The 22,714-nt window shown below is 40.0% G+C and overlaps 1 pseudogene; it reads right to left on the reverse strand.

The window, feature by feature from the left end:
* Positions 1 to 9,116: 9,116 nt before the first annotated feature.
* On the reverse strand, positions 9,117 to 10,533 carry LOC133869076 (germin-like protein 8-10; annotated as a pseudogene).
* Positions 10,534 to 22,714: the final 12,181 nt, after the last annotated feature.

Here is a 22,714-nt window from a genome sequence, read left to right on the forward strand (position 1 = left end):
GGACATCGGTTATATATTCGTGGTTTTAAATTTCAAAAGGCCTCCCCAAGGTTCGGCCTAATGTCCACTGCTACCCCCCCGAATATGGACAATATGCATCCTTTTCCCTTATTAATTTATTAAGATTTGCCTGTTTGCCTGTTTATAACGATATATAATAACGGTGTTTAGTTATCATTTTCTTTTCCATTTTGCCCTTTACTTCTCTTTATATTTCTCCTGTTATATATATTTTAATTAAAATAATGTAGGTATGGGACAAATTAGGGTTGTCAATTTTTAACACGATCTACAAATTCAGCACGAACACAATACAAAAATACAGAGTTTGAGTTTGAGCTAGTCAGGTTTAAGTCATAATCAAGCTAACCCGATTAGAATCGTATTTGGCGGGTCAACCAGCGACAATTATGACTCGTTTGTTTTTTATTTTTTAAAAAAACTAGAAACTTCAAAAGAAAACCTAGCGTTCTAGCTGCATGTAGTATGCACTGCTTGGCTCTAGCGCCTTTTTCGTGGCCCACTTGGACGAATCCTTGCTATCGGTCTCGAAAATCGGCCGCTTTGTCGTAGCTGACGATCTCGCGGCCAACAACTGTGACGAGGCAGGCTTGGATCTGGGCTTAGTGGCGGCCTTCAGGACTAAGTCTTCCATGGGCTTCATGCTCGTGCTCGGGGTGGCCCCGGAGTTTGTCCGAATCAAACCCGGATATGGATGACGATGATTGGGGCTCAGGGTCTAGCTTTTTTCAGCTTCAGCTTCAGCTTCATCTTCTTCTTTAGATGAAGACGATCCTTCTTCTTCGGACGGAGCTTCTTCTTCTTCAGAGGAAGTAAACGTGTCAATCGAGTCTGTGTCGAATAACTCGGTTAACAATCGGGTCGTGTTCGGGTTATAATTTCCAACCCAATTAATAATCGGGTCGGGTTTGGATTGAATGTAAACGTGTTGCCGGGTTAGGCGGGTTTACCCAAACCTGATTCGTTTACCCGAATTGTCAAGCCCAGGACAAACACACACACACACACACACACACACACACATATATATATATATATATATATATATATATATATAATATTTTTTTAAATAATTAAATTGATCATTTTGTACTCAAATTTTGATTTTAATCAATCATCCAAAATTTAACCATTGAGAAAGATGTCAACGCATCTACTAAAAATTAGCCAATGACCTAAAAGAAAAAAAAAATACAAAATTCACATGAAAGTAAGGGTTAAGAAAGAGTTTAGGGTAAAGATTCAAGATTAATTTTTTTTTTCTTGAATATTTGAACTCCTTTAAAAACAATTTTAGAGAGAGAAATTTTATGCTAGATCGAGAATCGTTGTATTGGAAAACTACTTGAGACTTTTGGATTTTAATTTACCAAGTAGCCTTATGCATGTGACCATTACACCTTAGGGCTAGGAAACTTTCCTCAACGAAGATAATATAATTAGTTTTCATTGGATTTAATTAGGAGTAGTAATTCGTATTTGTGTGCTAGTTTGATGTTATGTCGAGACATGTGTATAAGATTATATAGGTTATTTTAACCTAATTCATTTAATTAAATAGGTAAGATCCCTTAACTCTAACCCGCTAGTTTTGTATTGAGTTTGTATTAAGTTCCCGAGTCATGTAAAAAATTACTAACCCTAAATGTCGTGGGTGGGGTTCGAGTCAGGTCTGATTGATGCACAAATATAAAATTATATAGGTGAATCTTAATCCGACCTATTTAATTAAACAAGTTAAACCCCTCAACCTTAACCCGTTAATTTTATATTGAATTCATGTCAAATTCAAAATTCGTCTAAAAAATTGTAAGTCCTAAATTTTATAAAGTAATGTTATACACATTCCCAACCTCACATTTTCATTCCCATACTTTGTTATGTGATTTTTAAAATCATTATTAAAACTTTCAATAATGATTTTAAAAGGCAAGTTAGAGAGCGGTAGTATGAGTACTGTTTCTTAATTTTATAAGGTGTAATTTCCCTTTTCAACAATTTGGATTTTATTAATTCCTTTTTTTATTCCATTAGATATGTTATTGTGAAATTAAGACTTTCAATCGAGGGGTAATGTCCCTTCATTTTTATCATATTTTTTGAGTTGCATTACATCTCATTTTTTATTTTATTTTTTTCACTTCTTTTTTGTGTTTTGATTTTTTTACTTTATTATTAATATATATATATATATATATATATATATATATATATATATATATTTTTTTTTTTAAATATGGAGAGGAGTTCAGGGTAAAGTGGGGAAGAAAGTTTACAGTTAACATTGTTATATAACGACAAAACTCGATAGTGAAGCAGAACGTACATTTTCAATTTTAAGGGGTAGAGCCTTGCATTAAGCCAAACCTTGGGGGATGCTTTTGAAATTTATCCTAAATTTATTAGGGGCTTAGAAAAAAAACGGTATCTTTTTAACGAATGTAGGGTCGAGAGATCTGGGCCGTAGGATTTGCATGAGGCATTCACGTTGGATTCTGACGGTTGCCAGTCTGGCACTTTGTGATTACAGCTTAGAGGTGGATGGGAGACTTGGGAAACATGACGTGTGAGCACTGAGTGGGAATTAAGGGTCTGAGTACGGGTAAGGATTAGGTGGCGCGAAGTAATTGGGTAAGAGGGTTAAGGCCCGGTATGCTTGTTTGTTGACAAGTTTGGGGTTCAAATTTTAAGGTTGGCCATCTCGGACAAGATTACCAGGAGTGGGTTCACCAACGGTTATGCTAAACCACCGACCTAGCCTTGGAGTTTGGAAAAATGTTAAAAGTAATTAAACTTTTATAACGGTAGTCTTATTAAGATGATGTGGAGCTTATTTATTGGTATTCGTAATATTTTTTTGGAAAAAGTACACATAACCCCCTCAAACTACCACATGATTGTCAATGTACCCCCCAAACTACCAATTGTGTCAATCTCCCCCCTTAAACTACCAGAAAATGTCAATGTCCCCCTAATGACAAAAATGCCCTTCATAAAATTATTAAAATAAAATAAGAACTAAAAAAAATTATTAAAAAAATATAAAATAACAAAAAATTATTCCAAAAAAAATAATAAAAATTAAAACTCTTTCTTTTCTTTTTTTAATAATAATTTTCAGTTTTTATTTTTTACTTTTTAAAAAAAAATTGTTCTTTTTCGTTTTTTTAATTTAATAAAAACTGGTTTTTTTTTCATTTGTTTTAATTTTTAAAAAAATAAATAAATAAATTTCAGTTATTTTTTGTTTTTTCGTTTTTTTTTTCTGTAAAAAAAATGTTCTTTTTCGTTTTTTAATTTAATAAAAACTGTTTTTTTTTCATTTGTTTTATTTTTTATTTTTAACTAAATAAATTTCTGTTATTTTTTGTTTTTTCGTTTTTTTTTCTTTAAAAAAAATTGTTCTTTTTCGTTTTTTAATTTAATAAAAACTGGTTTTTCTTTTTTTCATTTGTTTTATTTTATTTTTTAAAAAAATTCAGTTATTTTTTGTTTACTTTTTAAAATTAAAAAATTTGTTCTTTTTTTTAAATTTTTTTTTTTCCTTTTTTATTAAAATTTTTTTAAGTTTTTTAGTTTTAGTTTTAATTTTTTTGAATTTATGAGGACATTTTTGTCTTATTCAAAAAAAATTAGGGTTATTTTTGTCTTTTTGTTGGTCTTAGGGAGGACATTGACATTTTTTGGTAGTTTAAAGTGGGACATTGACACAATTGGTAGTTTAGGGGGTACATTGACAATTGAGTGGTAATTTGAGGGGGTTATGTGTACTTTTCCCTATTTTTTTTATTAATTTGTTTTAATCATTTTCAATAAATAAGCTTCATATCAATTAGTAAGGCTTACTTTAAAAAAGTTTAAGCACATGTAAAATTTCTCAAGAGTTTGATTGAGTTTGCAATTTAAAAAAGTGTGATTTAAAAATAGTGACATTAAAATGTGCGATTTAAAAAAGTAATTTTTTAAAATACAGTGAAGTGTTTGACAAAATCACAGTTTGACACTTAAAGTCTCAGTAACACCTTTAAAATTCAGTGTTTTTTTAAAAAATACCCCATTGGCTGAGATTTGAAAAAGCAATTTTTTACGTTTTTAAATCACAATTTTTTAAAAACATAATTCTTAAATGATTTATTTTCTGCGATTTAGCTTAAAATCGCACTTTTTTAAATCGCAATTTTAAACGCATCCTAAGCATTTAACAGTGACATAACAGAGGATTTTTTTTATTTTTATGAACTAAAATTGTTTTTCATAAAATATTTTCTACCGGTTGATTACATTTTTCAGGATCGAGAATTCTTTAGTATATTCTACTAAGTTCATTTCTTTAATTTCAATTATTATTTCTAAATTAAATAGTAGAAGAATCTTGATCTCACTTTTTAAATTATATCTTTTGATGTTGAATAGATGACAAGAAGATAATTTTTTTTTTTAATTTACATTTTTTGGAATGTACAATTTGTTACTTCCCAAAACAAGGTAGTAGAGTTTCTCCTAGATTTTTGTTTACTCCTCATAATTATGGGGATGTGTTGTGACTATTCCCATTTCCCCTTTCCTCTTGTTATCACCAAAAAATAAAAAAATAAAAAATAAAATAAAAAGATTATCACCAAAAAATAAAAAAAATAAAAAAAAATAAAAAGAAAGAAGAAGAAGAAGAAAAAAGGTAACACATATTCTACTACCAAGAGAATCAAAACATTGCAAGAGGTTAGTTCCATAATTGTTTCACCTTCTTTTATTTATTTATTTTTTAAGCTTTTCTAGAAAGATTAATGGCAGAGTTAGGGGGTTGAAAGGGGGTCAACAACCCCATGCCGGCCTAAAAATTACTCCCACTAATTTTTTTTAATATATATATATTTTGAATAAGACAACTTTTATTGAGTAAACTTCAATCACCTACGGGTTCAAAGTTCCTTAGAAATAATATCACAGATATAATTTGAAATTTTTTCAACCAAAACTCTATATATATGACACTCAAAATAGCTTCTTGGTATGAGCGACTATATTCGCATTTCGCTTGACATGTTCGATTCCCCAAGATCTCAACTGACTTAACCCAGCTTTGATTCCATCTAGATATGTCTATAGTTGCTCTAATTATTACTTGTTGTTTTAACCGCATTTACAATCTGTAGGGCATCCCCTTCTAGAATTATATCAGAAAAGCCCATCTTTCTACACAAATCCATAGCATGAAAAGCTGCAAAAGCTTCGGCCACAACATGGTCAACTAAAAAATTCTTTGTAGTATTGCGTGCAGCTAAAACTATACCCTCATAATCCCGAACAAAAATGCCAAATTCAATACACCAATTCCTTTTATCCACAGCTACATCCTAATTAAATATATATATATATATATTTGTGGTGGGTGGCTACCATAATAAGAGAGAGTCTGTATAAATAGAACTTCTAGTTTACGATATGTCAAAAGTTACTATCAATATTATATTTTGTTGCATTTAATGATTTACATGAATTCACGTAGTGAATTAGTTGATGTTGTATCATACATATCGAAAATAGCTCTTCTCCATTACAAGGAAAATGGAAAGATCCCGGTAGTATACTTTTCTTTATTTACACTTGCAGTCAGTACATCATTTACTGCTAAATAGAATGGAAGATATTTCAAGGGCTAAACTTCAACCAAACTTTTTTATTTTTTGTTATCCAGTCCTTTTGTTTTCCTAATTTTCCAACATGAAATCCATGTGATATTTTAAAATTTTTTTAAGAAAAAACTCTCTACTTTTCCAAATTATTGGTCACTATGAAACCTCCTATTTCTTATGCGCCATTATTAATACTTGCCTTTCACCAAGTGACAAATGACAAGAACATGCTCTTTGTTTTAAATGCTGACAAAAAGTGACTCATATAGATGGTCCCTATTTGTCTAAATTCAAAGATGATTACAAATCATGATTTTTTTTCCTTTTGGTTTTGAATTGACTTAGCAGAAAATGGAAATGCAGAAGAATAATGAGGGGAAAAGAAATAATGTGTTACGCGTACGTGGCTAAGGTGCTGGAATATTGCTGAGTGGTGGATTGCAACGTAGTAGTAGTTTCGAGTTAAAATTAGTAGTTCAATTCTATTTGGCTTGTTATTAGTAGTCTATCAGGTAATTTTTAACTTGTTAGTAGTTATCTTTATCTCTTTGTTAATCTTCTTGTTAGTAGTTATCTTTATGTAAGTCACGGGTATGCTACCAGCAGTCTTAGTGTCCTGTTTTAAGTAAAACTCTATTGTATTTCTTTAAAGAGTAATGATTCACTACCACCTAAATATACAATTTTTCATCACCTTGTCTATGTGGCAATGTGGTCTCTCACCTTAATTTATTTTTAAAAAATAAAAAAACTCAAAAAGTAGTGGAGGATCACCTTACCACATAGGCAATGTGGTAAAAAGTTGTACATTTAAGTGGCATTGAATTGCATTGCTATGGATCGAAAGCAACTAAGAAATTATTCAAACCTTGTATTTGTACGAGTCCAGAACTTCTCTAATTGCTCTAACAAAAGAGGTTCAAGATTCCTCGAAAATCCTACAAACTAGAATTGTTTTATCTTTCTTTCCTCTAAAATAAGAAAATTAAGGAAGAACGATCCTGGTATGCGTTCAGTCTCTCAAGATCGTAACATAATGAAACAAAATTTAATTTTTATTGGAATAATGAGATAAAAAGATATATCTTACATAAAAATTCATAGTTAATGACTAGACTAGTTGACTGTTAATTAATGAAACCTATCAATTGACTACTAAAAAGAAATTACAAAAACCATTCTCTTAAGATTGAGGGTGATTAGATGCTTGATAAGACCGTTGATTCTCTTTGAAGGAAAACAACATGTCAAAGATACGTTCCAATTAATTAAATTGGTGGAATAATTAATTCCAACACCTTGCAAAATTTCTGTCTTAGATGGGAAAGTATAAGTATAAGATAGTTTGCCAAAATCTACTCTGCAAGCAAATTTCACATGGCATGATACAAGTGTAGACTTGTCGCACATGGCAGCTATTTAATATTCTCATCCACCAGCTACATGTGTTACGTTTTTCCCTGACATTTTTATTTATTCATTTATTTTTGGCAAATACGGATACAAATCATACAACCACCCAAAGAGAACGCAGGAAAAAAAAGAAAGAAAAGAAATGAAAACAAAAGGAAAAGAAGAAAGACGGGGGACTACACCTGGACATCCATGTAAAACCAAATTCTTTCCTTTGAGAATAGCTGCAAATAACAAGAAAGAGTTAAAGAGTGACACTCGATACAACCAATATTAAGAAGAGAGTTAGGGTTAAGAGTAGCCTTTATCTAGGAAGAAATGTGATCATCTGCAAAAAGTTGTGTTTCCTTATTAAGTTGTTAAAAATTGGTAGGTTCAAAACGTTTAAAAGCCACATATAAAAAAGCAGTTATCAATCGTCGGTTATAGAGTTAGGCGATTGCGGTTAGCAGTTAGATTCAATAACTGCTAATCGTAACCGCTTGTACAGGCCTAACTGTGACATGCTTTATTATGCCCTATTTATGCTATTAGGGGCTTTATTTAAGAGTAATAATATTAGGTTTAGATTATGTTCAAGAGTAATCATGGGGTTGTCCCTGCCTCCTGCTCAATAATTCTGCATTTAAGGCTTCAATTTGAGCTTCCAACGTTGCTATGCGATCTTGGTGGTCTCCACCGATTGGTAAAGGCTATGGATTATTCTGAATAACCAGCTCTAACGGGGCTTTGGGCTCTCGGTTGATCTGGCTTTTGGAACGTGTGTTTATCACCATGCTGGATCTTTTTCTTTTTGTATGAAACGAATAATCGTTCCCATAGACAGCGCCAAACAATTGGTACAGTTTTCAGTAGCACGTTCCTCGACGTTCTTCACGTTTCCCAAGATATTTGCAAAACAACTAAAATTATCGTTCTGGGGATTCCACTCCGATGCCTAAATTAGCTTCTGTAAGAAAATAATGCTCTGCGCATAAAAATTAAGTTTTCGTTTATACTTGGGGTATGAGCCTATTTATAGGCAAAGAGGTGGAGTCAGACATGAATTAGATTTCCTACTTCTTCTTGATCTAGGAGTGTAATCAGAGTTCTAATTGGACTTTCATCCTTTATTCGACTTCTGATATGATTGGACCATGAGTCATATCATGATTCTACCGGGAATAAGACTACTGACCAAACTATAATTGGACTAAGAGTCTTATCTCGATTCTATCGAGATAGGACTACTAATCGGATTATGACTCTTCAATTTAATTTGGAGTAGAGTCTTAATTTGGATCTATTGAGATAAATGATACTTGATTTCTCGGGAATAGCTACTAAGTGTCTATCTCCCGGGATTGGACTTTTCTTGGGAGTCCTACTATCTCCTTCTTGGACCGAGCTAAGTGGATTATTGCCAACAATATCTAAGCTAGTTTAGAAAATAAAAAACTCGTTATTAATTTATAGTTATTTGCATGAACTACTTTTTGGCTTGTATGATCATGGTGGTTCTCGTAGATTAACGATTAGCTCTGGACTCTCGTGCATATATGCATGGTGACCGAGTCCAGAGTGACCAACATTTGCTACGGGACATGAATAGTCATAATCTGACCATTTCAAAGCCAAACCAGGCCTGCATCCAAAACTAAATTGGATAATTATATGCTATTGTTAGACCGATGCAGAGCTAATTAGTACATGTCTATAAGCTATTGTGTAGATCGATTAATTAAGTTTATATTATAAATTGCAATAGAATTTAAGCATCTGCTGGTTCTTTTGATACTTAGAGAAAAGTCACATACATGCATGCTTTTAGCGACATTTGGCTGAACTTGATCAAAATGCTAGACTCTTTCACTGGATTTTGGTATTTGGACGGCAGGTTAATTGTCTTGCACTGATCGGACTCTTCTTATCCATGCTTACCAAGTTATATATATCTTGTCTATATATATAGAGACTTCATTCAAGGATTTTAGTAGTACGATTTGGTACCCTCTTTGAGCTTTCTGGCGTTCGTTTTAGTAGTTCAAAATTAATAGGAAGAAACGAAGATCAGAGATGGCAAACCACGTTTTCAATGGGGGGTTTTGATCCAAAAACAGCAGTAGCAACAGTAATAACTCCAGGGTTTTGGCTGCTCAAGGCAGAGATTGAGACGGCATTTCCATAAACCACATTTTGTTGGAAGTGAACAAGACCCAGGAAAGACGAAGACATCACCCTTTTGAAGGACCTTTGAGATGAGTCGGTTGTTGGGATTAGAGGTCACAAAGCCAGCATAGAGGCCGCCTTCTAGGACTGTCAGAATCTCGGTCGGTACGTACGCACGAGGGTGTGTGTGGGGTGGGATGAGACCCCATGGGGCATAGTCAAGGTGAGCCAGTGAGATGCCAAGTGTGTTCAGTCCAGAAATTTGAGCCATGTGTAGTCCACTAAGGAAGAAATGGTCGGCCTGTGCGAGTTTAGAGTCCAGGCAAGCATGGCCGTTAACTCGAGCTGCAAAGATCACAAATTAAAGGAAGTAAGATTCCATTATTTCTTGGTAAAATAATAGAAGATGGTGTAAAAAATGAAAGATAATTATCAGAAGGTGATAGTTGGGGCGCCTTAACCTGGGCTAGTAGAGTCTGCAATGCAGAAATCCTGCAAGGGACTAGGCTCAAATGTGTAGGCCACTGCACAAGCCAAGGCCAGCAAGCTTAATACGTGTTAGGGATAAAATTAACCCTAGAGACACGTGGATTCAGAAACATCTCGGAGTTATGCTTCGGACATTCATTCCGACCAGCAAAGAAAAGATTGTCTAGGTATAAATACATCTCGGAGGTATAACGACGTCTCGGTATAAATACATCTCGGAGGTATAACGACGTCTCGGTATAAATACATCTCGGAGGTATAACGACGTCTCGATCTTAACATTCCAGGTTACGGTATATAAAACATCCCGAGATCTCCTAGTTTGAATGGAGCGAATATATCTCGGGTATTTGGGTCTCGGAGTAATAGCGCCTCGGAGGTGACATCAAATCGGTATAGTAACGTCTCAGAATAATAACGTCTCGGCCTTTCACAACCCTGTTATGGTGCGGCGATATCCCGAGATCTCCAAGGCGGAGCGAACATATCTCGGATATCATCACCTCGGAGTTTGGTTGAAAGTTTGCCGCAGATGTCTCAGAATACGATAAGGATAGAATTCCATAAGATCAGGGAAAAAACCGCAATTCCATGATTAATGGGATAAGGTAGTTATTTATCTGGAATCAAATTTAAAGAGATACAAGCGCAATCAAACTGCGGAATCTACAATCTCATTCAAATTCTCTGAAGATAAGATTCAACTAAGTTAGGATTCAAACTCCTAATCCGACTAGGCGCCAAGAATTCTAGTAAGGTAGCAAGTCTGGTAAGACCACAAGCCCGGCCTATAAATAAAGACCACTGCACCAGGTATGAGATCACGCATTCTCTGAGTTCTTGAGATTGAGATATTCTTCAGAAAATTGATTTGAACTGACTTAGGCATCGGAGTGGGCGTAGTCGGCACCCCCGACGAGTTGTTTGTTATTTTTGTAGGATTGGAGTGGTTGATCAGGATCCAGTAGCGAATCACCAGGCGACACGTCACCATACCGGAAACTGTACCAACAGTTTGGCGCCGTCTGTGGGAACGATAAATTGTTCTTACGAAAAACAAATCCGCGATGGTGACTACGAGACGTTCCAAGTCGATTCAAAACGATGCACCGCCTACCAGCCGAGACGATGTTCGTGGAGAAGCAGAGTCTGCTGGACCAGAGGCCCGGATAACCCAACTGAGTCAACAGTTGGCCCAGGCGCAGAAGAATGTGGAGGACTTGCTGGCTCAGAATGCTGTGCTCCTAGCCGCTCAAACTCCGCCGCCATACAATCATGATGCAGTCGATGGGACAAACCCTGAGGGAAATCCTGAAGGGTCAGGAGAGAAAGCAGGGCCGCGGAACGAAGATCATGGAGAGCCCATCAACCCGGTTCCACCGACGGAAGCAGAAAGGAGGTTGCAGAAGATGGTTCAGGACCTGGGCGCCAAATATGACGTGCTATCAAAGACGATTGATCAAAAGCGTGGTGGGAAGGAGTCTCTCGTAGACAACCTCTTTCAGCACAAGGAGTCGATATTCACCGAAGAAGTATCCAACTTCGATCTACCTGTAAGATTCAAGGTACCTGATATCCCTGTTTTTTCGGGCAGTGAAGATCCGGTGGAGCACTTGGACAATTTCCGATCCCATGTCTCCTTGTACAAGACACCAGATGCTGTGGCATGCCGAGCTTTTCCTCTCACCTTGTCAGGAAAGGCACGAGACTGGCTCAGGAATCTCACACCAAGGTCGATTGATTGTTTCGATATCCTTGGAAGGAAATTCCTGGCCCAGTTCGTATGCGGGAGAGCTAGAAGAAAACCCCGAGGATACCTACTCTTTGTGCAGCAGGGGCCAAACGAGTCTCTAAAAGACTATCTATGGAGATTCAACCAGGAGAAGCTAGACACAGAGAGTGCGCCAGATGATTTCATCTATGGAGCAATCTTCCAAGGCTTGAAGAAGGATGGGCCTCTGATGGCAGAACTGGCGTTGAAACCACCGAAAGACCTTCATACCTTTATGGTAAAGATGGACAGGTACATCAATCAAGAAGAAACGCTTCGAGCCCTTCTCGATAACTCCCAGCAACAACAACAGCCATCCACCAAGAAGCCTAAGAAGAAGAAGAATCCTAAGCCTGTACAGGATACTGGTCCCGGAGAATACAAGAAGGTGAAAAAGAATTTTGGAGATTACACGTGGACACCATTGAACGCCTCCCTCACCGAGGTGCTCATGGAACTCAAAAAAGATCCGAATTACCAGAGACCGAGACCCATTCCAGGAGATCCGCCCACACGTTTGGCTCACAAATACTGTGCCTTTCATGACTCATTCGGTCATCTGACCGAGCAGTGTGTATCATCGAGGCAGTTGATTGAGAAGTTCATCGAGAATGGGAAATTAGTCCGATTTCTTGCCAATGAGAGGAATCATCAGGAGCGAGACCCTTATCCGCGGCCTCGGAGGGAAGAGGATCAGAATGAAAGGAGGAATTATCAACCGAGACAAGAAGACAGAAGGGGAAGAAGCCGAGAGCCAGCACCTCGACCTCGGAGGGATGAAGGAAGGGAGAGAAGTAGGAGCAGACCTCGGGTGGCGCAGCAAGGAAATCTCCCAATCATCCACACTATCTCGGGTGGATTTGGCGGAGGAGGCGAGTCCAACTCGGCTCGGAAGGCGTATGCCAGGCAGCTGGACGATTTTGAAGTATACTCGGTCCAGAAACCCCCAAAGTCTCGGAAATATAACCCTCTGGTTATAGGGTTTTCTGATGATGATTATGCTGGGGTCTCGCTTCTGCACACAGACGCCCTTGTGGTCACCTTGACCATAGCAAATTATCAGACTCGGCGGATCCTCGTTGATACAGGGAGCTCGGCTGATATTCTGTTTAAATAAGCTTTCGATTGCATGGGCGTCCCATGAGAAAAGCTGGTCCCGGTCTCATGCCAGTTACAGGGTTTTGCTGGAGAAAAGGTGTTGCCTCTCGGTTCTATTGATCTTCCTGTGATGGCAGGGACCTATCCGAGGCAGAAAGTCATAATGGTGAAGTTCCTGATAGTTGATAAAGTCTTGGCCTACAATGCTATTATCGGACGGACAGCTCTCAACGACTTCAAAGCTGTGACTTCAACACCGCATCTCAGCATGAAGTTCCCGACCGAAGAAGGAGTTGGAGAGGTGAAGGGAGACCAGAGGGAAGCCAGGCGATGCTACAATCTGTCCTTAAAAGACACCCCGAGGCAGCACAGTCGGGGGGAGAAAACCAAGGAAGATGGAAAATAGCAATCACCGTTGGGGGAGCCTGTGGAAGCCTTGGAGGAGTTCGAGATAGGTGACTCGGGAAAGAAAGTTCACATAGGCTCACAACTCTCTCAACCTATGAAGGAAGATCTGGTGGCATTTTTGAGGCGCAACAAAGATGTATTTGCCTGGAGCCATGAAGATATGCCGGGGATTGATCCCTCGGTTATTGTCCATAAGCTAAATGTGGACCCAAATTATCGCCCTGTGAAGCAGAGAAGGAGAGCTTTTGCTGCCGAACGAAACACGGCTGTAGCGGAGGAAGTACAGAAGTTGTTGAAAGCTGGATTCATCCGAGAGGTAGATTATCCCGAGTGGCTGGCCAATGTGGTGCTGGTGAAGAAATCTAACGGCAAGTAGAGGATGTGCGTAGATTTCACCGACCTGAATAAAGCATGTCCGAAGGATAGCTTTCCTCTGCCTCGAATAGATTTATTGGTTGATTCAACGGCCGGACACGAGCTCTTAAGCTTCATGGATGCCTTCTCGGGATACAATTAGATCTACATGGAGGAAGCAGACCAAGAAAAAACTGCTTTCATCACAGACCGAGGACTTTACTGCTATAAGATGATGCTCTTCGGACTGAAGAATGCGGGAGCCACGTATCAGCGACTTGTGAACCGGATGTTTCAAAGTCAAATTGGCCGAAACGTTGAAGTATATGTAGATGACCTGCTGGTTAAAAGTGTTCGGGCAAACAAACACATAGAAGACCTCCGAGAAACTTTTCGGACTCTAAGAAAATACAACATGAAGCTCACCCCGCGAAGTGTGCTTTCGGAGTTTCTTCAGTCAAGTTTTTGGGGGTTATGGTGTCGCAGAGGGGCATTGAAGCTAATCCAGAGAAGGTCAGAGCTGTCCTCGAGATGGAGGCCCCGAGAACAACGAAACAACTCCAACGACTGACAGGAAGAATCGCGGCCCTAAACCGATTCATATCACGGTCTACAGATAAGTGCCTTCCCTTCTTTAAAATTCTACGAAAAGCATTTATGTGGAGTGAGGAGTGTGAGGAGGCTTTCAGGAAGTTGAAGGAATATCTAGCCAACCCACCACTATTGAGCCGCCCAACCGAAGGGGAGATTCTTTATCTCTATCTGGCAGTCTCTCCCTCAGCAGTAAGCTCGGTGCTAGTCCGAGAAGATTCAGGGGTTCAGAAACTGGTTTACTTTACAAGTAAAGCACTGCATGGCGCGGAAGGGAGGTATCCTCGGATCGAGAAGTTGGCGTTCGCTTTGATTATTTCAGCCAGAAGACTGAGGCCATATTTTCAGGCTCACGCTATTAGAGTTCTAACCGAATATCCGATGAAGAAGGTGTTGCAAAAACTTGACCTCTCGGGAAGATTAGTCAACTGGGCGATGGAACTCGGACAATTTGATATCGAGTTTCATCCTCGGACGGCTATCAAAGGACAGGTTCTAGCAGATTTCCTGGTAGAATTCTGCAACGTTCCTGAAGCAGAAGAACTTCCTAAGGAGTCAACTTGGGTTGTGTTTGTAGATGGCTCTTCCACACAGGGCAGAAGCGGAGTAGGAGTCCTCCTCAGGAATCCTGAAGGACAAGAGTTTGGTTTTGCTGTAAAACTGGACTTTGTTACAACAAACAATGAAGCTGAGTACGAAGCGGTGATAGCGGGTTTGGCATTATCCCGAGAAATGGGGGCAACTAATGTCAAAATCCGGAGTGACTCTCAAGTGGTCGTAGGCCAAGTCCAAGGGCAATTTGAAGCACAAGAAGATAGAATGGCCAGGTATTTGGAAGAGGTACAGCGATTCCAATCCTATTTCGAAAGGTTCATCATCACAAAGATACCTCGAGAGGAAAACATCCGAGCCGATGGGTTCTCAAAAATTGCATCGGGAACAGAAGAAGAGATTGAAGAATCAAGAAGGCAAATTATTGTTCTGACCGAGCCTTCAATAGCCCCGAGGACCAAGGTTATGGAAGTAGATTCAGCACCAGATGAGCCAGAATGGGCAAGGGACATCATCCAGTTCCTCAGAAATGGGTTGCTGCCCGAAGATAAGGTCGCGGCTCAAAGGGTGAAGATACAAGCAACACGGTTCTGCCTTCTCGGGGAGACACTGTACAAAAGAGGATATTCCGAACCCCTGCTCAAATGTCTCTCCAAGGCCGAGTCGAATTATGTTCTCAGGGAAATTCATGAAGGTGTATGCGGAGACCACTCAGGAGGAAGGATGCTAGCACAAAAAACCATCCGAGCAGGCTACTATTGGCCTACGATCAAGAGAGATTCAGCTCTTCTCGTCAGAACCTGTGACAAGTGCCAGAGGTTCGCAAGAATCATGAAAGCAAGTCCCGAGAAGCTCATCCCCCTCACTTCTCCATGGCCATTTGCGAAATGGGGGGTGGATATAGTTGGTCCAATGCCTGTAAGGAAAGGTGGACGGAAGTTCTTGGTTGTAGCTGTAGATTATTTTACTAAATGGGCGGAAGCAGAAGCATTAGCAGCTATAACTACGGCGAATGTTATAACCTTCCTCTGGAAGTCGGTGGTATGCCGGTTTGGGATTCCTCATGCTTTCGTCACGGATAATGGGAAGCAGTTTGACTGTGAACCATTTCGGAAGTGGTGTTCGGAGCTCCGTATCCGAAACCATTATGCTTCGGTGCTATACCCAAAGGCGAACGGTCAGGTAGAGGCAACGAACAAGACCCTGGTAAAGACTCTGAAGAAAAAGCTTGATAAGAAGAAAGGAGCATGGGTAGAATATGTTCCAGAGGTGCTGTGGTCGTACCGAACCACCAGAAGAACTCCAACGGGCGAGACACCATTCTCACTTACGTATGGAACCGAGGCGGTGATACCTGTGGAAGTAGGATCTCCAAGCTTCCGTGTGGCTCACTATAATCCAGGACTCAACGACGAAAATGTTAAGGTACACCTGGATCTTTTGCAGGAGAAAAGAGACGACGCTCATGTCACATGGGCGGCATATCAGAATCGAACGGCTCGGTACTTTAACAAACAGGTGGTGCCCAGAAAGTTCCAGCTCAGAGATTGGGTACTCAGGAAGGTGAGCTTAATGACGAAAGATCTAGCGGAAGGCAAAATGGGACCCGGATGGGAAGGTCCCTATAAGGTAATAGGATGTCATCAGAAGAGAGCTTATCGCTTAATGACCGAGACAGGGAAGATACTCCCGAGATCATGGAACGCCGAGCATCTGAAAAAATATTTTATGTAATTTATTGCTTTTTCCAGCTTTTTTCAAACAATTTCATATTCAATAAAGAATTTCTACTTCCAGTATATATTGACAATTGCAGAAATACGAGAACCAATCTGAATTATACTCAGAAAAGAACTCACTCGCATCCTTTCCTTGAACAACCCGAGATGGTCATGGAAAGGTTGCAATAGAAAGAAATCCCTCGATTAGGGGTTAAAGGAAAAGCCTCTCGGTTAGTCCAACACCAAGAGCAGGAAAAGCCTCTCGGTTAGTCCAACACCGAGAGCAGGAAAAGTCTCTCGGTTAGTCCAACACCGAGAGCAGGAAAAGCCTCTCGGTTAGTCCAACACCGAGAGCAGGAAAAGTCTCTCGGTTAGTCCAACACCGAGAGCAGGAAAAGCCTCTCGGTTAGTCCAACACCGAGAGCAGGAAAGCCTCTCGGTTAGTCCAACACCGAGAGCAGGAAAAGCCTCTCGGTTAGTCCAAAGCCGAGAGCAAGAAAAGGAAAAGAACATTCAAGACAGTCTATTCCTCAGATGACTTGAAAATAATATCAAAGTAAAAGGCTCCTCCAAATGCTATGATCAGAAAAGAGAGACTTAAAAGGTAAAAGTTTCATTCAAAAGATTTCATTTCATATGTGAAGTTCTGTACAGGTTAAGAAAAAGGAAAAGTTCAAGACAAAGCACAGCTTTTAGCTTGCAGGATCGTCAAGAGGATCTTCTCAGGGATTTGGCGCGTCATCACCCCAACTCGGAACATCCGGCATAAAGTCCTTACCAAACTCTTCCATCTCTAAGATGGCTTCTTCAGGAAAACCAACAAGCATCGGACTAACCGTCGCGGGGTCGAATTTGTATTGGGGATTCATTACCAGGGTTCGAAAGTTTTCAAAGCCCCAATTACACCCCCAACCCCAACTCTGGTCCCGAAGGTATGGTATATAGCTCAGTTGCTTCAGATAACGCTTGAGCTTCGCCCGATCCGCGCCATATCTAGCCTTGAGCCTAAGTAAGAGGCTCTCTGAATGGTCCTGCGCCTTAAGAGCTTTATCTCTCTCGGCCTGAAGACGCTCAACTTCAGCTTTCAGTTTATCCTTTTCAGTTTCGGCGTTCAGAGCGTTTTTGTACACTTCGGAGCATTCATTCTGTACGGCCGATAAGCGAGTGGACAACTGGTCTGCACGATCCAGCTCAGTAGAAAGACTTGCAACAGAGCGTGTGTACCGCTTATTGGCCTCCTGCACTTCCTTCTTCAAAAGAACATTGGCAGAACGCATCTCGGATATAGTCGAGTCCCGAGATGCGAGTTCCTCGTCCCTAGATCGAAGGAGGGCCTTCAGTGCCGCAACTTCGCTTTCCAGGCCCGAGATGCGAGCTTGTACTTCGGGGGCAGGAGTCGAAGGAGACGCCGGACGATTTTCGTACTTCTGCCAGAGGGCGGTCATCTTCACAAGAAGCTATAAGAAGAAAAGTAAGAAAAACCAGAATCAAGAACCGAAAAGTAGATAGAGGATAGAATGAAAAGGCCTGGTTTCAGAAATTTACCTGATAATGAGAGATAAGAATGCCTTGAGCAATCTTCTCAGGAGAAGACACTCCTGCATTTCCCAGATACCCCTCAGGAATTAAGTTCTTTATAGCCTCCATTGGGTGACCCAGAAGGCCTTTACCCAAAACCTCAAAACCAGCTGAGACCCTGGAAGAGGAGCTAGGACCCACAGGAGGTACAACCCCTGTACTTAGAGCCGCTTCGGAACCGTCAGATCTTAACCTAGAAGGGCTGGCCTCAACACGAGACCCGTTCCTAGTAGAAGACTCGGGAAGCACACCCGCTTCGGGAATGATGTTCTTGGAGTCAATCCGAGACTCTTCAGGCACTCCAAGAGGAGGAGTTACTTCGGGTCGACTTGCACCTTGTACTTCAGAAGCGGAGCCCAGCATATCCTGATCAACCGCTTCCCGAGGAGTTCTGGGCTCTTCGATATTTTCAAACTCAGATGCTCCAGTATGAGTTCCGAGTCGCACAGATGCAGAGCATGGAGCTTGGGGGGTGGCATGCCCCGTCTCACGGTCTTCCTCAGGAGGTGGTGGAGCTTCTGGATGATCAGAGGAAGGAGTTCGGGGAGTACTTTCGGCGTCAAGCTCCTCAACAAGAGGTTCGTCTCGGGGGGTATCAGCTTCTTCATCCCCTCCTTCAAAAGATTCACCACCCGAAGCAGTAGGTTCTTGATGGACCTCCTCGGCATCAGAAGGTCTTATAACCGCTTTGCCCCACATACGCTCGGCCTCCAAGATCTTCTCAGCAATTCGGTCTTGGGCTGTGAACTTCCGCTTTCAGGCCGGATGTTTTACCCTACGCGTGGCTCGGACCTCAGGAACAGTTTCATCTCCTTCTCTAGATCTCTCTGGTTCCGGGGTAGCCACTGTTGAAGTTCCGAGAGGAGGTTCCTCAAAGGAAGTTTCTGCACCCCGATCACCCTGATACGATGCCTCGGAACCAGATTCATCCCTTAGAACAAAGGAGGGAGCAGCACTAGCCTCCGGAGTAGGAGAAACCTCCGGAATGAAGCCTCTAAAACTTGCAGACCCTTCCTCAACGTTCGTTCCAGATGACGGAACCGAAGGGGGAGTTCTCCTTGCACCCAAAGCAGCTAGAGGGATGTTCTGTCTCTTCCGCAAAGGAGCGTCTTCGGGAACTTCTTCAGAACTGTTAAATGGCCTCTTCTTAGTAACAGGCCTCGGAGATGGAGGGGCGTCACTCTTCTTCTTAATAGCCCCTCTCTTGGAGATGAGCTGTTTGTCTCTCGGGATGTCGTATCCGAGAAACCGTCTTAAGTTCTCCTCGGTAACAAGACTGTCAAAATCCACTTCCTCAAATTTGTTAGCCTTGACTCTAGCTGCGGACCATCCACTTATCTCCTTGACATCCTCCAGCTCGGATATACTAAGTGAAGGGGGATCGCTTCGGTCAGGTCGCAGCAGCTGCCAGGTCCGAGGCATCCTACGGTTTTCAGGCAGAAGAGTACCGTCAGGGCATTTCCAATCCCCAGAAACTCTGAAGAACTGCATCTCCCAGAATTTGTTGTTTGTTAACCCACTCTTAAGCTTGATGAAGACAGGTGGGTGACGAACACAGAGTTCAACCATCCCCTCTGAAGTTTGCCTCGGCCTGTAGATGTTGAAAAATTGCGGGATCTTCATCTCCTTTTTCAGCACAAGCCTCCAAAGGATGTAAGAAGCAAACAGATACCGCCAGGCATTGGGCATAATCTGACTGGGTGCAACCATCAGAAAAGGACGAAGTCCCGAGCAATCTCCGGAAACGGTAACCGGAGCCCAGCAAGAAACATCCTCTCATATAAGGTGATGTCGCCGCCATTAATGAGCCGAGATCCAGGTGCTTGATAGAACATCTTCACCGTTGGAGGGATTTCGTAGTTCAAACGAAGAACACCCTCGTGCTTCGCAAAAATGGCGGTATCCACCCTACTCTCCAGGGGAGAGAGATCCACGAAGCCGTCGGACCTTTTCGTCCGAGCCTGAGACGTAGTAGGAGCAGCCGAGACAGCTTTCTTAGGAGCCATGGAAGAAAGAAGAAAGAAAGAAACAGAGGATACAGAGAAAGAAAAAGTTTAACAATGGAGGATCGAGAGAGAGAATAGGTAAAGGACGAGGAATGAACAGTGAAAGTATTCAAAACTTTAAAAACCCCCGCCCCACGTGTCCAAAATATCAAAAGGCGCCATCATTTCCAAGATCTCCGAATTTCAAAAGGCGCACGTTCCATATTCCCGAATTAAATGCGTTACCTCGACAGTGCCGTTTCATGATGACAAAGGGCGGCGGTACAGAGCTGACGTCGTCATTGGAAAAAGAAGCGGTAAGATTTAAATGTTTGAACTGTTGAAAAGACGCGCCCTTCACAGTAACAGGTACAGGTTGGCAGATAAAAAGTAATTCTCCTATTTCCAGTTTTTTCTGAAATAAGAGAATTAGGGGTGTAACTGTTAGGGATAAAATTAACCCTAGAGACACGTGGATTCAGAAACATCTCACAGTTATGCCTCGGACATTCATTCCGACCAGCAAAGAAAAGATTGTCTAGGTATAAATACATCTCGGAGGTATAACGACGTCTCGGTATAAATACATCTCGGAGGTATAACGACGTCTCGATCTTAACATTCCAGGTTACGGTATATAAAACATCCCGAGATCTCCTAGTCTGAATGGAGCGAATATATCTCGGGTATTTGGGTCTCGGAGTAATAGCGCCTCGGAGGTGACATCAAATCGGTATAGTAACGTCTCGGAATAATGTCTCGGCCTTTCACAACCCTGTTATGGTGCGGCGATATCCCGAGATCTCCAAGGCGGAGCGAACATATCTCGGATATCATCACCTCGGAGTTTGGTTGAAAGTTTGCCGCAGATGTCTCAGAATACGATAAGGATAGAATTCCATAAGATCAGGGAAAAAACCGCAATTCCATGATTAATGGGATAAGGTAGTTATTTATCTGAAATCAAATTTAAAGAGATACAAGCGCAATCAAACTGCGGATTCTACAATCTCATTCAAATTCTCTGAAGATAAGATTCAACTAAGCTAGGATTCAAACTCCTAATCCGACTAGGCGCCAAGAATTCTAGTAAGGTAGCAAGTCTGGTAAGACCACAAGCTCGGCCTATAAATAAAGACTACTGCACCAGGTATGAGATCACGCATTCTCTGAGTTCTTGAGATTGAGATATTCTTCAGAAAATTGATTTGAACTGACTTAGGCATCGGAGTGGGCGTAGTTGGCACCCCCGACGAGTTGTTTGTTATTTTTGCAGGATTGGAGTGGTTGATCAGGATCCAGTAGCGAATCACCAGGCGACACGTCACCATACCGAAAACTGTACCAACAGTACGAAAACGTGATTTGCCATCTCTGATCTTCGTTTCTTCCTATTAATTTTGAACTACTAAAACGAACGCCAGAAAGCTCAAAGAGGGTACCAAATTGTACTACTAAAATCCTTGAATGAAGTCTCTATATATATGGACAAGATATATATAACTTGGTAAGCATGGATAAGAAGAGTCCGATCAGTGCAAGACAATTAACCTGCCGTCCAAATACCAAAATCCAGTGAAAGAGTCTAGCATTTTGATCAAGTTCAGCCAAATGTCGCTAAAAGCATGCATGTATGTGACTTTTCTCTAAGTATCAAAAGAACCAGCAGATGCTTAAATTCTATTGCAATTTATAATATAAACTTAATTAATCGATCTACACAATAGCTTAAAGACATGTACTAATTAGCTCTGCATCGGTCTAACAATAGCATATAATTATCCAATTTAGTTTTGGATGCAGGCCTGGTTTGGCTTTGAAATGGTCAGATTATGTGTCCCGTTGCAAATGTACGTTGGTCACTAGATCTGGACTCGGTCACCATGTGCGCATATAGCCATATATGCACAAGAGTCGGTACGTACGTAGCTAATCATTAATCTACGAGAACCATCATGATAATATATAAATGGAAAAAGTATACTTAACCACTTCACGAGATTTGATTCTTGTACAATACCATCACAATAACTGCACAATAACCTTTCACATGAGGGTGAGCTCTAGTGTATGAAACCCACTATCATGTGAGGGGTTATTGTGCAGTTGTTGTATTGGTATTGTAAATCTAACATTTTCTCCACTTCACACTATCACATTATTGTTAATGTTCCCTCCAAATCATTAATTGTGCCAATATCTTCTTCAAAACTATCAAAAAATGTTATTATCTCTCTAATGACAAAAATACTCTTCATAAAATTATTAAAATAAAATAAAAATAATTTTTTTTTTTTTAAAAAAAAATATAAAATAACAAAAATTTATACCAAAATAATTTTAAAAAAAAAATCTATTTTCATTTTTTTTAATTTAATAAAAATCTAGTTTTTCTTTTTTTAAAAAATATTTTTATAATTTTCAGTTATTTTTTTTTTAAAATATCGTTCTTTTTTCGTTTTTTATTTAATTTTTTTTTTAAAATTTTTTTGGTTTTTAGGTTTTTTTTTTTGAATTTATAAGGACATTTTTGTTTTATTCAAAAAAAAATTTAGGGACATTTTTATCTTTTTGTTAGTGGGGAACATTGACATTTTTTTAGTAGTTTGAAAGAGAACATCGACACAATTGGTAGTTTGGGAGATAAATTGACAATTGAGTGGTAGTTTGAGAAATATATATATATATATATACTTTTTCCTATATAAATATTTAATAACAAGGTTTTTATTTTCTAACACAGATATAATCTGGCTCCCACTTCAACGGACAGATCATTACTATTTAATTTACCACCGTCGTTAACTAGGACCAAGACTAGCTTACCATTTTTAACCTAGAATTCAATTAAATGATCTGTGCTGTTTTACCGTGGTCGATCCCCTTGTACCAAAGAAAACTTTGATTTAAAAATACAGCAAGTGTGTGTGGGAAGCTTGAATTATTTGCACG

Source organism: Alnus glutinosa, chromosome 5 (genome assembly GCF_958979055.1).
Source record: "Alnus glutinosa chromosome 5, dhAlnGlut1.1, whole genome shotgun sequence".
In the NCBI taxonomy this organism is placed as follows: Eukaryota; Viridiplantae; Streptophyta; class Magnoliopsida; order Fagales; family Betulaceae; genus Alnus; species Alnus glutinosa.